This window comes from Vipera ursinii (genome assembly GCF_947247035.1).
Source record: "Vipera ursinii genome assembly, chromosome: 1".
Lineage (NCBI taxonomy): Eukaryota > Metazoa > Chordata > Lepidosauria > Squamata > Viperidae > Vipera > Vipera ursinii.
The window spans coordinates 141,477,370-141,491,704 of record NC_139512.1 but is presented as its reverse complement, the minus strand read 5'-3'; the positions used below and the strand labels follow the sequence as shown (position 1 = coordinate 141,491,704).

The window sequence follows — 14,335 nt, the reverse complement described above, 5'->3', positions numbered from 1 at the left end:
TTCTGGTGAATCATTGATCCTTAAAATTTAAAATAAAGCAACACATGCCTATGCCAGAGACAGTGATTCTAATATTGGTCAGCAGTATGTACTGCTGTGAATTGCAGCCAGACTTAAACAAACATCTTTTGCTCACACAATGATAATTTTCTTTTTTCTTCCCAGCAGTGCTCTGCCACCACATATGCCTTCCAAATGTATGCAAACAGTCCCCCCCCCCCAATTCTCCAGGAAAGATTTGAGGCACGCACGGAGGGGTATGGAATTTGTTTTAGTCATGGATGGCACTCCAATCAACAGAGGGAGACAATTAGATATAGTCCTACATTGGAGCAATACTCAGAGATATGGGAAGAGAAAGATAATGAATGAAGGTGTATTCAGTATTAACCATTATTTATTATGAATAGCAATGACTGCCGTAAAAGTCAAAAACCTTACAGTTGGGATTCTGGTGTTCAAGATTATTAGGTAAAGGTAAAGGTTCCCCCGCACATGCGTGCTAGTCGTTTCCGACTCTAGGGGCCTGTGCTCATCTCCGTTTCAAAGCCGAAGAGCCAGCGCTTGTCCGAGGACATCTCTGTGGTCATGTGGCCGGCATGACTAGACGCCAAAGGCGCATGGAACGCTGTTACCTTCCCACCGTGGTGGTCCCTATTTTTCTACTTGCATTTTTACGTGCTTTCGAACTGCTAGGTTGGCAGAAGCTGGGACGAGTAACAGGCGCTCACTCTGTTACGCGGCACTCGGGATTCGACCCGCCAAACTGCCGACCATCTGATCGACAAGCTCAGCGTCCTAACCCACTGAGCCACCGCGTCCCTTTTTTTCAAGATTATTACAACTCTGCAATTGTCAGCTTGGATAACACTAGCCTGTCTCAGATTTCACAGTAGTGCCATACAGCTACTCTTAGTAATAGATGGTACAGTGGGGGGGGAGGTTTGTGGGGGAGGTCAGACTAATTTCATGGGTTTCCATGCTTTGCACATCACATGAGAAAATCCAACTGTAACTCTCAACCTTTATTTGCTTCAAAAACATTTGTCATGAAAAGAGTTGATTTTCTTTCTTTTCCTTTTTTCCTTCCTTCCTTCCTTTTCTTTTCTTTTCAGAGTGATTAGAATAAGACTCAATAATAGAAGAAAATGACAAAATATTTTAAGTAACTATTTATGGTATAATACGATTTGTGTATAAGGATCCTGTGTATGAGGATGTCTGCATTGTTTTGGTAAAAATAACAAGCTAATCACATTACGATTCCCCAAAATGCTAAGTTTTTGGCTTTTTAGGTAGGAGCATACTTTATTGAATTCCAATGAATTCCATTACTTTCCACTACTAAGACAGTTAACATAGCTTTTGTAAATATTGTAAATATGTGTTGCTGCAATAATGACAATAAGAGGAATTTGTTGTTTTTCAGTGTTCATGTAAGAGCTGTGGGCTAAAATGCTGTTTGAGAATCCATTCTCTGACTTTTGCATTCTAATGCACACCTTTCACAGGGAGCAAGAAAGAAACAATTACCTATTAATGAGAATGGGAAGAAATTAATGTACATTAAAGTGTGAGGAGTTCACATAAAAGCAATTTAACCCAGTAGGTTTAAAACTTTAAATAATGGAATGCTTCATGATCTCAGTCCTATGTTTACACCCTTAAATTCAATAGTTCGGTGTCTCTCCCTCTCTACACTTCCAGCATGGACACTGATTGTCAGACCCAATTTATTTTTCAACTTAAACATTAGTTTAATTAGTCTGCATTGACTGCTAAGAAAAGTAACCGATACTTCCACAAGAGGCTTTATCCTGCAATTGTCTTGCCTTGTTCATGGATTCTGCAAGGAGTCATGCTGAGGTTGTCTTCTATTCATAATCCTTATGGCTTCTCATTGCTTTTTCCATTTTTTTCCAGAAATAAAACCTTCATTAAGGAGAACAAGATGGAATATAACACAGGGCTTTCTAATCTGCAGTAAGAGTCCATCTGGAACTGTCCACATAGCTGTCCAGCTTTCTTAGTTTCATACTGCGTTCTCACAGCATACAGTAAGTGTCCAATGGGGTGGATTGTTGTTGTTGTTTTTCTAGTGATAAGATAACTTCCCACAGAGAGGGCCTCCTCAGGGTGCCACCGTTCGGAGAATCTGGTGGCCGTCTGGTGACCCCCAGGGGGAGCGCGTTCTCTGTGGGTGCGCCTGACCTGTGGAACCATTTACCGGTTGAGCTCCGGATGGCTCCCGACCTTCGCTCCTTCCGACGTGATCTAAAAACCTATTTGTTTGAACAAGCCGGCCTGGTCTGATGGGTTTTGTTTTAATTATTGTTTTAATGTAATTTATTTTCTGCATTTGGGCACTAGGGTTTAATTTGTTTTTAATTTCTGTATTTTGGGTACTTTGGTATTTATGTCCCTGTTCACCGCCCTGAGTCTTTCGGGAGAAGGGCGGTATACAAATCAAATCAAATCAAATCAAATCAAATCAAATAAATAAATAAATAAATAAACTTCAAAACTGAATAACTTGATATAAATGAGGATATATGAAAAAAAGATCACATTTGTTTATTTATTTGGCACCTCAGAATTCCTATAGTAGCCTACAGTAAGTCTATAAAAGCCAATGGATGGTTCGCCTGTAATTTTGTTACATTGCTAAATCACACCAACTGGAATTTAATTGTGGGTTATGACAATATTGAGTTCCCATAGCACTTGGAGTTCTCCAGTTTCACTGAAATAAAGATTTATTGTGGTTCTTGAAAGAGAAAAAGTAATTAGTTTGAAGTGTCAGAATTTGCAGAAGAATCAGTATTTCAGTAGGAAGGAGAACAGAGCTGGGGTCAAGTGGCATCAAAAATGAGAAGAAAGGGGGGAAAATCAGTTGTGTAACTTTTGAGTCTCAAGTTTTGGATCCTCTCCTCCTCGTCTAAAGATGTATCCATCAGGGTTCTAACTGGGAAAGGAACACGGTGTCATAATGGGAAGAAACACAAAAACATCCTTCCGGTGGTAATACCACAGCACCCACCCTTTCAGCCTTCTGAAAGGCCCTAAAGAACTGAATTTTCATCCAGGTGGTGGGTAGAGTGAAAGAGGAATGATTTGGATGGAGGATGGATGATTTGTTGAGGATATATCATGAGTATAACTGAGGCACCAGGATTTTTGCTTTGATTTTTATGGTTGTTGTGAGTCAGGCAGAATTGTGCTCTAAAATAGGTGGCCATACAAATCTTTTAAATAACAACATCTAGAGTTGAAGGAACAAGAAAAGAGACTTGGTTTCAGTATGGGCAATTACAGGCCAGGTGGAAAGAAGACCAGAAAATTGGTTTTTCAATGACTGATGAAAATTTGGTAAAGCAAATTAGAGATCAGGGTCAAGCACATATCAAACGGATATATCTTGCACTGATAGAAATTGATTCAGAGACAGAACTTGTTAAAGACTGTATGATAAAGTGGGCTCAGAATATTCAAGAAGTTATTACAATGGATACTTGGGAAAAGATTTGGGTGAGAAATGTAAAATTTACGCAAGCTCAAAATTTAAGAGAGAACTTTTATAAAATGTTTTATAGGTGGCATTTAGACCCCAAAAAATTAGCATGTATCCGAACTGCCAGCCTAAATGTTGGAGGTGTGGTGGTGAAGATGCAACGTATTTTCATATATGGTGGACCTGTAAAAAGGTTAAAGCATTTTGGATTAAAATTTGGTGGAATATGCAGAAGATATTCAAGAAAAGGATAAAGTTTTGTCCTCAATTGTTTTTACTGGGCATTACTACTGATACTACTGTTGTGGACATTAAGTTGATGTTGAATTTAATTACGGCAGCAAGACTTTTAGTAGGGCAATATTGGAAGAAGGAAGAACTGCCGACTATAGAAGAATGGACTTTAAAAGTTTCTAACCTGGCGGAAATGGCAAAGATCTCAGCGTACTTGAAAGACCATTCGCAACAGAGATATATTGTGGAGTGGAAAAAATGGATTGACTACATTCAGAATAAATATGGGACTAAAAAGTTTCACCTAGTATTTGAATAAGTATTGATGTGATATTTATATTGCTTGTAGTTATTTTATAAGAGTTAAAGTGCGATAGATTTAATAGTTTATTGTTGTTTGCATATGGTAGACTATGATTGTTTTTACTGTTATACCTTGTATTTAGCTCTGGGAAGTTGGGGAGGGGGGAGGGGGAGGGAGGGAGGTGTTGGGGAGGGTTGGGAAGAGGGGAGGGGGTTGGGATGGGTTTTGTTTTGTTTTGTTAAAAATAAAATGTACTGTAAAACTTTTCAATAAAAAAAAGAAAAAAAAGAAAAGAGACCCTTGTCTCCTGCCAAATTCTGAAAAACAGATCCCAAAGCAATATCTGAGGCATCACTTTGCACGACAAAGGGTGATAGGGATCTAGAGAGCTGAATAATAGTTGGGATTAAAAGAGATTCTTCAAACCCTGGAAAGGAGCTTGCCCCTTAAGTATAATCTTTATATATATGTGCTTTTTCTAGAAATTAAGCAATACGCCGGAGTGTACTACAGCATTGTGGATGAATCTTCTATAAAAGTTGGCAAAGATCACAAACTGCTGGATGTCCTTCACATTTCTAGATGTCTACCATGTAAATATAGATGGAATTTTTGCAAGATATATCTGCATGTCTTCTGTAGAGATTTTTTCACATGAAGATCAAAGGTATATTTTTCTAACATAGCAAAAAGCTTCTGTTTGCAATGGCATTCTAGAACTATTCTGAGTTGAGTCTTACATAAGGAAGGATTTTCTGGAAAAAAAAATCAGGTACTGTAATGGTATGTGAAAAGGAAGATTGGGCAAAGAGGCACTACCAAGAAAATAATCACACAAGAGAAAGTATAGCCCACAGCAGGTCAAGAATCTCAGAAAAGGTCCTCCCCAGTTTTTCAGCCTGTAAAGAAGATGAGGGGTGGATGAGAAACGTACTTTCAAATTTTCAAGACTGTTGTCAGCCTTGTGGGGCAATCAGATAGGAATTACAACCAGATGAGCTACTACTTATGTTAAGCTACACTGACAGAATCTTGCAAGTACATTTCTTAACCAGAGCTCTCCAACCTTTCTGGGCTCGAGGACCAGAGGGAAGGAGAGCAGCTTCAAAATTGGTGCACATGAGCACACACACACACACACACACACACACACTGGCATGCCACTAGCAGCCCAGTTTGCACGTGCACAAATGGCTGTGCACCCCCCCCATGGCAGCTAGCGGCCAGTTCACACATGTGTGAATGGGCTGCGCAAACTACCCAGGCTAGCAGCACATGTGCAAATGGGTTGCGGACACCTGCCCCACACTAGCATCCCTGTTCACACCCGTGTGCATGCGCAAATGGGGCCGCAGGTGCAAGTGGATGGGAATGTGCACCCACACGTGCATGCACTGGCCAGCCGTTTCCGATCCAGGGCTGCAGACCATAGGTTGGGGACCTCTGTCTTATACAATCGATCCATTTCAGTACCTCTTTGCCTAGTCTCCCAAGGTCATTTCCACTTTATCATTATACCACTATGTTTTTGTCTAAAATATTGTTTTCATGACTCTGGAGAAGACCATGGGGCACTGCTGTGTATTCAAATTTGCCATGCCAGTTCTCAAAAGCCGTTAAAATATGCAAGGCTACTTTTCATTTGGATCACATTATTCCTCTCAAACTGCATTTTTTTTAAGATGGGTGTTTTCTGAAGTTGATTAGCAGTTCTGGAATGAGATACAGAATAGGGTCCTTAATGGTTTCAGATTTTAGTTTATAATCATGAGCAACCCTTAAAAATTATTTCTTTCTTCCTTCAGACTTTTGCCCAGAAACTAATGTGAAATACTTACAAATAGTGCTTTTTGCCATGTTTGAGAGCAGGAAAAAAAATGCTCCCTTGCTCCCAGTGAGTTTCCAGATCAAAAGTTTACAGCCAGTTCATGCCCAATACAATAAGGACATGTAAGGAAGCTTTGATATAGGATGCTAAGAGTTATGAATGCTGAGTTATTTTTAACTGAAGAGTTGAACTTCTTTGGAGATTCTCAATCATCCACATCAGGGTTGTCCCAAAGGTGCTTCTCAAAAGTCAACTGAACTTTTTTTTTTCCTTTGAAAATGTTTCGCTTCTCATCCAAGAAGCTTCTTCAGTTGAACTGTTGAACATTACAAAATAGGACTGGCTCGAAGGAATGTCTGTCAATCATTTCAACTAGCATAAGTTTTTCTAATAACTTTGTGGGCAACCCAAGTTAAGACCCTGTGGTATCATCTATAAAATTTGCTGTTGTGCCAAACTCAAGTGGTGGTGGTGAATTGTATTTTGGTGCCTGGGTGGTTGTGAAAAGTAATAGGGATAATAAAATGCATTTGCTTGTTGTCAGCTATCTGAATTCTTCTTATTTCTTTGTCAAGCTCTTGCAAAGTATCTTAGCAAAAAAAAAATCTGGAATGATTTAAGGATTTACTCATAAAATGATTTGCAGTTCCACAGTCTTTGGCAGGTTGGTGTTGCCAGTTTCAGCACTATTGGGTGCACAATGTTTCTGTTGCTTATGCCAACAAAGAGTTTTGTGTGGCTGTACACTGTTCTGTTTCTGTTATTTGTGGGAGGCATCCTTTTTGTCTTCTACATTCCAGATTTAGTGGCATTAAATGTTTCCAGCCACAAGTCAGGATTAGAAATCCTCACTTAGGTCAGGACTGTAATTTCCTTGCTGCACTAGCAAAAGGTGCAGCTCATTCAGTCTCCCGGTTCATTTTAGCATCCCTACTCCTATAAACAAGCCATCAGCACTATTTTGGAAGAGCATTAGCCCCATATTCAAAATTAGCACAACGGATTAGGCCAAGACACAAAGGAAGGTTTGTGCTGAGTAGTATCATTGGGAACATTCAGTGCCACTTCACCTGTGCAGCACTCTGGGACTACAAGTTGCAAGTCAAGCAACAGGATCAATCAACTTGCCATTCTAACGCCCCTCAAAGCTCACCCAACCCTGCTCAATTCAATGTCAGGGAGAAGATCCTAGGGTGTTTTGCCACTGGTAGATGGGAGGGAAAGCCAAAGGAGGCCAACTCACCCATCCCTTCTGTAGGTATTTAAGAATGACATATTTGGCCAATTCCATAAAAGTTACAAATCAGACATCAGCAATGTGGACAGCATAGTTCATGGTAGCTTACTTATTCTAGCTGAAGGACACTACCCTGTACTTTACCATCTTCTTCTTCTAGAATTATTCCTGTGCTGTGGCAGGGACCACTTGCTGACAAAGCTGTCTCCATTTGGTTCAATCCAGGGCATTTTCAGGGGTGACGCCCACACATTTCATGTCCTCCTTCATGCGATCCATCCACAGTTTCTTGAGTCTGCCATGGGGTCACCGGCCATCAGTGTCCAGACACATGGCTGTCCTCACCACTGAGTCTTCTTTTCTCCACTTTACTACATATGTAGGAAACCCAGCTCTCATACAACCATTTTTTACCTCCCGTTGAAGGCAGCAAAGGATAAAGAGAAGCCATCGGAAACAAAGAGCGGCTGTGCAGTTGAAGATCGAAACAATCTCTGACATGCTAGTACAGTAAACTTGTAAATAATTACATGTGTTTGATTAAAATAAGGTTACTATTTCCAATTAATGGTTTGCAGAAACAAACGTAAGGTATGCTGAACATTATTCCTATATCAGTTGGCATGGAGAAGAGCTTCCCTTGGCATCTATGGAAAGTTCTTTCCCCTTATGCTAAAGCATCCACAAAGGTGGATGTGAGGGTGTTCTGGCCGCAACATCTGCCATTCCCCTGATTGTCAAGATTAAATTGCCATGGAGAATCACAGGTTTTGTCAATAAGGCTTAATTTCTCCTCCCCATGCACTGCATTCCTAATGATAACCTTCCCCCACCCCACGTAGCATTTCATTCTTTAAAAGCCACAGTGAGATTACCAAGTCTGTAATTAATATAACATGTAGCTGGGCCCTCAAGCTACCAAATCTTGTGCCAGATAAAATATTCCAGGGTGTGTTAGCAAAGACTTAATACTGGTATGCTTAACCAGCCTTCCCCTGGTGGGCCCCAGATGTGCAAAACTAAAGCTTCCATCACTCAGCGTCCCCATAGATGGGAGTTGCAGCCCAACCTACTTAGAGATTGGAAAAAGCTCTGCTAAAGCCTAGGTGGCCAACTTGTAAGATGATGCAGGATACCAACCCACAGTCGTTTATGTGACTCCTCTGTTTCAGACTCTTTAGATCTGAATTTTGTTTCTTTGAGTAGAACCCTAGCCACCCACACTGGAGAGAGGACTGCATGTGTACCGAAGTACATAATAGAGTGGCACTATGTCATGTTTCAGATTGGATTAAGGGCACTCTCAACAAAAGCTTGGCCTCTCCTCTGAAATTAATCTTCTCAGGCACGTTGACATGTGCAGAACATAAGCTACCCATACTGTAATTCACTCTGCTCTGGAATCACAGGGCTCTAGGGCCTTGGCAGTGGGCTTCAGCTGGGTGACTTCCAAGCCATAGACCATAATCTTTCCATGTGGGAAGGGTTGAATCCAAAAAGTGACATTCATTTTTTTCTACCTTTGAAGTGACTTTGCACATGGATGTTGCAGAATTAGCACATCTTTTAGCAATATAAGCTAATACCTTGCCTCATTTCAGAACTCAATGACAAACAGGACTAATCTCCCACGATAGATTTTTCTTTCATAATACGATAGAACCCCCATCCTCTACTCTGCATTCAGTTTCTCATAGGCATAGTTCGCAGATGACTAGCATATAGTTCAACTGTTGTTTGTTTGTTTGTCAGTTAAATGACAAATCTAACTAAAACATGTTACATTTTCCCAGGCTCTTTAATTAGGAACATATTTTTATTTTCACTTACAGTACTGAACATATTAATAATTAGCAGCAAACAGGAGGATAATTTCATCTGGTGTGAACGCAGCAAAACTCAGGCACTGTTTTAAAATCTTAAAGTTTAAGGTATGTTCTGTAGGAGAAAGGGCATACATGTCTTAAACTTTACCATGTGAAAATTAATCTCTTTTTTTCCTGTTTGTCTACTTCCTTGATAAGAGAGATTCTTGCTGGCTAAAAAGTACGCCGTCATTTAATGGACTTTGATATATTGTCAAGAATTCCTTATCCCTCTGGATTTATTGATTAAAATGGGATGTGTATGGGTGGACAGAAACAGAGTTAACTATGTAAACATTGCAAAGACACTTCTATAAATATTGTGGGGGGTTTTCTTTTTTCTTTCTTCACTCTCTTCTCCTTTTCTGCCTTTTCTATTTTTTTTATTTTTTTTTACTTTTTGTAGGTGTTAAGTTTGTGAAAAAAATTCTTCAGTAAAAATTTTATAATTAAAAAAAAATTCCCATTTCTTAGCTGCAGTGATAACCTAACCTTCAGTTGTCTATGGCGGAGGTCTGCAGTCTTTTTGAGTTGGTGGCCCAGTGGGAAAAGGAGGGACAGACACCTTTATGCGTGCAGGCACACACACACAAGTGTGGCTCCATGCACACCAAAGAGGCCATGAGCAGCAAGGCAGCTCAGCTAGCGCCAGCACATGTGTACATACACTAGCCAGTCATTCACGTGGCCTAGTGGCCAAGAGGCCATGGCCTGGTAGTGGGCCATGGCCCATAGGTTGGGGACCTCTGGTCTATGGAGATTCTTGGTCATCCAGGTAATGGTTGTCCCAAACATGGTTGTCCCAACCATGGTTGTCCCATGGTTGTCTTCAGTTCTTCTGAAGAACTGAAGAAGCTTCTTTGATGAGAAGAAAACGTCTTCAAGGAAAAACAAAAAGTCCAGGTGCCTTTTGGAAAAGCGCCTTTGGGACTAACATTCATTTCTAAAGGCCATTGAATCTGTTATTGGAATTGTGAGAAGTAACTCTCTGGATCAGTTACCATTTCCACAATGGAATTGTAGACATCATTGTAGTGGGTCAAATATGGACAATTCACATGGTCCCAAATGAAATAACTATCAGTCCTATTCACTCCTGAAATTAACTTGAGGGGAAAGGCACTGGGTACAAGAACCAAGAACCAAGAATGGCAATCCCTCACTTTCTGGAAGAATCTCCCAATTCTCACTGGGGTCTAAGATTAGGGATGCAAGCCTCAGAATGGCTGGCGAGCTTGAGGGTGCTTCCTCCACCTTGTTAACCTTTTAGCCTTGTTAGTTTCTTGTTTGTTTTCCTTTTAACTTGTAAATTATAACCTTGTTTGTTAACTGTACTTTTCATCACTTTTTTGTATTGCTTTATGATGTCGTTTTTAAACTGTCCAGAATCACTTAGGTGGGATGGGCAGTGTAGGAATTTGATAAATAAATAGCAAATCATTGGTTATTTTTTTTTTTAGAGTGATCTTTATCCGTATAGTTCTATGAACCAATAGTTGGATGTCAGCCTGAAAGTTCTTTGGGCCGTTTCTTTCCAAATGCAAGATAAAAAGGCTTTTACAAAAATATAGATAATACCTATTAGCCTAACATGGGGCTAGGAGTTGCATGCTGTGATAACAGCACTGAACAAGGTAAAATGTCCTAAAAAATGGAGCCTTCAAAATATCTTCACTTGTGCATTTTTAACTCCAATCCAATGTGAGACACACACTTCTTCTGAGAACCACATGGAAAAAACATGTGGATTGATTCACAATGGAACAAAATAATTCAAATTACCTAGAAGGTTATGACATGGCATTACTTTATTGTAATAGTTATACATTGCATTACACATTTTGTCTTGATAGTTGCACCCTTTTCTATAAGATCCATTATATTATACGTTGTACAAAAAAAAAACAATTAGAAGTCTATCTCATTAAGATTTTATCTAACTCTTCCCCCTTTATTGGAAGAGGTATATTATGCAAAACAATAAAACAGCAAACGCAACAAGACTAAAATCCACTATCAGCACTAAAATCTTAAAAACAAAAAAAACCCAAAACTTGGCTCCGATTTGGACATGTGGGATGAAGAAACCAACTATATTGGCAGCAGCAACCACTAACACTATATCTGCCTCTTTCTTCGGTATTTGACACCTGCAGAGATAAAAAACATTTTCAGAAGATATATCTCTGAAATTCCTAAAATGATTCTGTAAAATCATCCCAGTGTTCCTCACTACATCCACAATAAACTACAACAAATCCTGGTTGGTGGGACAAAACTGCTACTTAACAGAGGTAAAACGGTCAGTGTTGAAACTATTCTTATGCGCTTCAAAGAGTTCAACTATTGTTTAACTATTTGCAGCTCCACAGGACTCAAAAGAACTGCAGCCTCCCCTTCATCCCTTTTTTACAATATATGAGGATTTGGACCTAAGCCTGCTATGGGATGGAAACTTGATGGAACAGGTTGTGTGTTAAGATGTTTAGTTCTCCAGCTTCTAGTCCCTGTTGGAAGTATAACAAGAACAGACTTTCCCCATAGAGCTTTGCCATTTCCAATCTTGGTTTTTCTGCTGCCAATCCCAGCTGGATACTGGTTAGAAGACTGGAATATTTTCTCAAGTTCTGCTTCAGTTTCCATATTAAGGAGAAATTATGGCACATGGTGAATGGGATGGTAGAGTTTCTAAGTCTCCCCTCCCCGCCGCTTCCTAGGCTGTAGGTAGTTCATAGATATTCCCTACTCTATTTAAATTAGACAGCTTCCAACTCCACCACTGAGTTTCAGCCTTTCTTCTCTTGAAATGCCATCCCCAATCTAGAATGGAAACTGTACAGTGAAGAGAAAAAAATACAAAAGCATTAAATATTTATTATTACTAAATGCTATGAAGTTAAGTTTACCGTTCACCAGAAAGGAAAGAGGTGTTCCTAAGGCGATGAAGTCACTGTTAAAATGGATCAGGGTAGACTAAGACTGTGGGGGGAAATTGTAGGGGAAAAAATAAATGTGGGAAATCACTGCTAAAAGCAGGAAGTGGCCAGTGAGAAACAAAACAAGCTTATAGGAGATATTTTGTCTTCTAAAACTTTGAGGGCAGGTTTTATGAATGACCTTGCTATTCTGTGGATATTCTGCTTCTCAGTTCATTTAAGACATCTCCAAGTGAAACTGTTGTTTTTAAAAAAAACCTTGCCCTGTAATAAATGGGTAGGTACCTTGACATAATAATTTAGGTCTATAACTGTTTCTTTAAGGATTTTTAATTTAGTTAGTTAGGCAAATTAATTCAGTGAGGCCACATTCCCAGGAAAGTGAATCACGGGAAAGTCATATTGAATTCAACAGATAAGTTCAGAAGGCCACAACTTTTGGTTGACTTTGATAGAAATATATTATTTGTTGCTGCCATTGGCTCATTTTTTCCAAGAGTTTCCATGCCAATTGAAGGAAACAAAGGCTGGATAGAACCAGAGGAAGTTATTCAATTCATGCAATACCAAACTTCCAAAATCTCAACAAGAGAAATTCTGATTGGCTATGAATAAAGTTGTATGTGAAGTTTACTTAGCCTTCCATAATCCTCTTGCCTCCAGATATGTTGTATTACAAATCCCACCATACACCAGCCACATGAGCTTTGAATACTGTAGATTAAACTACCAGTAGGTAATCCATCAGCTAGTCCATGACTTAATTTCAAAGCAAAAATCTGACTATCATAGACTAACACAGCTCTCCTCTACAGCAGGGGTCTCCAAACTTGGCAAGTATAAGACTTGTGGACTTCAACTCCCAGAATTCCCCAGACAGCATAGTTAGCTGAAGAATTCTGGGAGTTAAGTCCACAAGTTTTAAAGCTGCAAAGTTTGGAGATCCCTGTCCTACAGTATCACTAAGACAAAAGTCTTTAAAAACCTTGGTTAGTGATAAAAATCATGAATGGCTGGTTTTATATAAAACACTAAGGTTTATAACATATGAAGTCCAAACCAAACACAATATATTTTACCTTAACATGTGTTAACCCAGCCTATGTGTATTTGCAAATAATGTTATGCTCACCCACATAGCATCAAGTAAAATGTGCCATCTATAAATTCTCGTCAAATTATTAATCATGGAGGATTCTTCTCTGGTAAATGGCAGGAGAAGATGGTCACTGAAGAAAGCTATGCTCACTACTAGGTGATAACCCTTTCCTGCTATTTATCTTCAATAATTTTAATTTCCATTAATTTGGGATTTCAAAACTTGGCCTTCATACCTTAAGCTAGGGACAACACATTTATCCCAAAGACAAGAGATAAATTATTTTAAAGAGTTCGGTTTTTAACAGTTTGTCTTTTCTTTCCTGAGGCACTCCATTTAGCTGCTCACCTTCCATCCCAATTTCACACAGAGCAAGAAGTGCTCAGAAAATGCTCCTGCCTAGAATGTCAAATAAATTCCAGCCTTTTCCATTCATTCATTACCTCTCCAGAAAGAGAATGTGCAGTTTGTAAAATGTTATACAATTAGTGCTCTCAGAGTGCTTTAAATGCAAACCTGTAAGAGGAAAGTAAAAACAAATCAAAGTTAATTGTGACTGGCTGGAACAAAATGCTTAAATCAATATGATGGCGGCTCATCTGCTTGTCATTTAGCCATTACCTGGGAGACGGATACCTCCTACTGTGGCTGATTTTTGATACACATCTAGTTTGCCTCGATTCTGCAGACACTGTTTAAGCCAAAAGCTATCCCATACTCCCTACCTCATTATAATGTTTGCTCTTGCCTGCTGGTTCTCTTTGCATCCTTTTCTCTCTTTCTCTTTTATTTTCTGACATGGCCATAAAGAAGAAGGGTCGTATTAAAAAACAAAAAATTGAAATTCAAAGAAAGCCATCTTCGTATCAAAGCTGAAATTGACATCTTCATAGAATATATTCCACACAGGTATAGAGCAGCGAAGAAATATGTTTGGGTTTGGGTTTATGTACGGTATGTGTATGTATGTATATATGTCAATAAGGAGAATATTTGTAGCTCAGGCTTAAAATGAGAGGTCCTTAGTGCTCTCTGGGCTTGGTTGTTTTCTTGCAGACGTTTCATTATCCAAACTAGGTAACATCATCAGTGTTAGTTTGGGTAATGAAACACGTACAAGAAAACAACCAAGCTCTGGGAGCACCAGGGAGCCCCCCCCCCCGTATATGTATATATACACATATATATATTATTTTTATTTTTTTATTTTAATTCCATTTATATCCCGCCCTTCTCCGAAGACTCAGGGCGGCTTACAAACTTTGCAGTAGCCTTCATTCTATGTATATGCCTGCTTATTAGGGCTTTCACACACACACCC

The 14,335-nt window shown here is 39.4% G+C and overlaps 1 long non-coding RNA gene across 1 annotated transcript; it reads right to left on the bottom strand.

Annotated features, from left to right (window-relative positions):
- Window positions 1-10,769: 10,769 nt before the first annotated feature.
- LOC310631962 lies at window positions 10,770-13,473 on the bottom strand. The gene is made up of 2 exons (XR_014490748.1): window positions 13,363-13,473; window positions 10,770-11,811 (listed from the first exon to the last, which is right to left on the bottom strand). It is a non-coding gene; the product is annotated as an uncharacterized lncRNA (long non-coding RNA).
- Window positions 13,474-14,335: the final 862 nt, after the last annotated feature.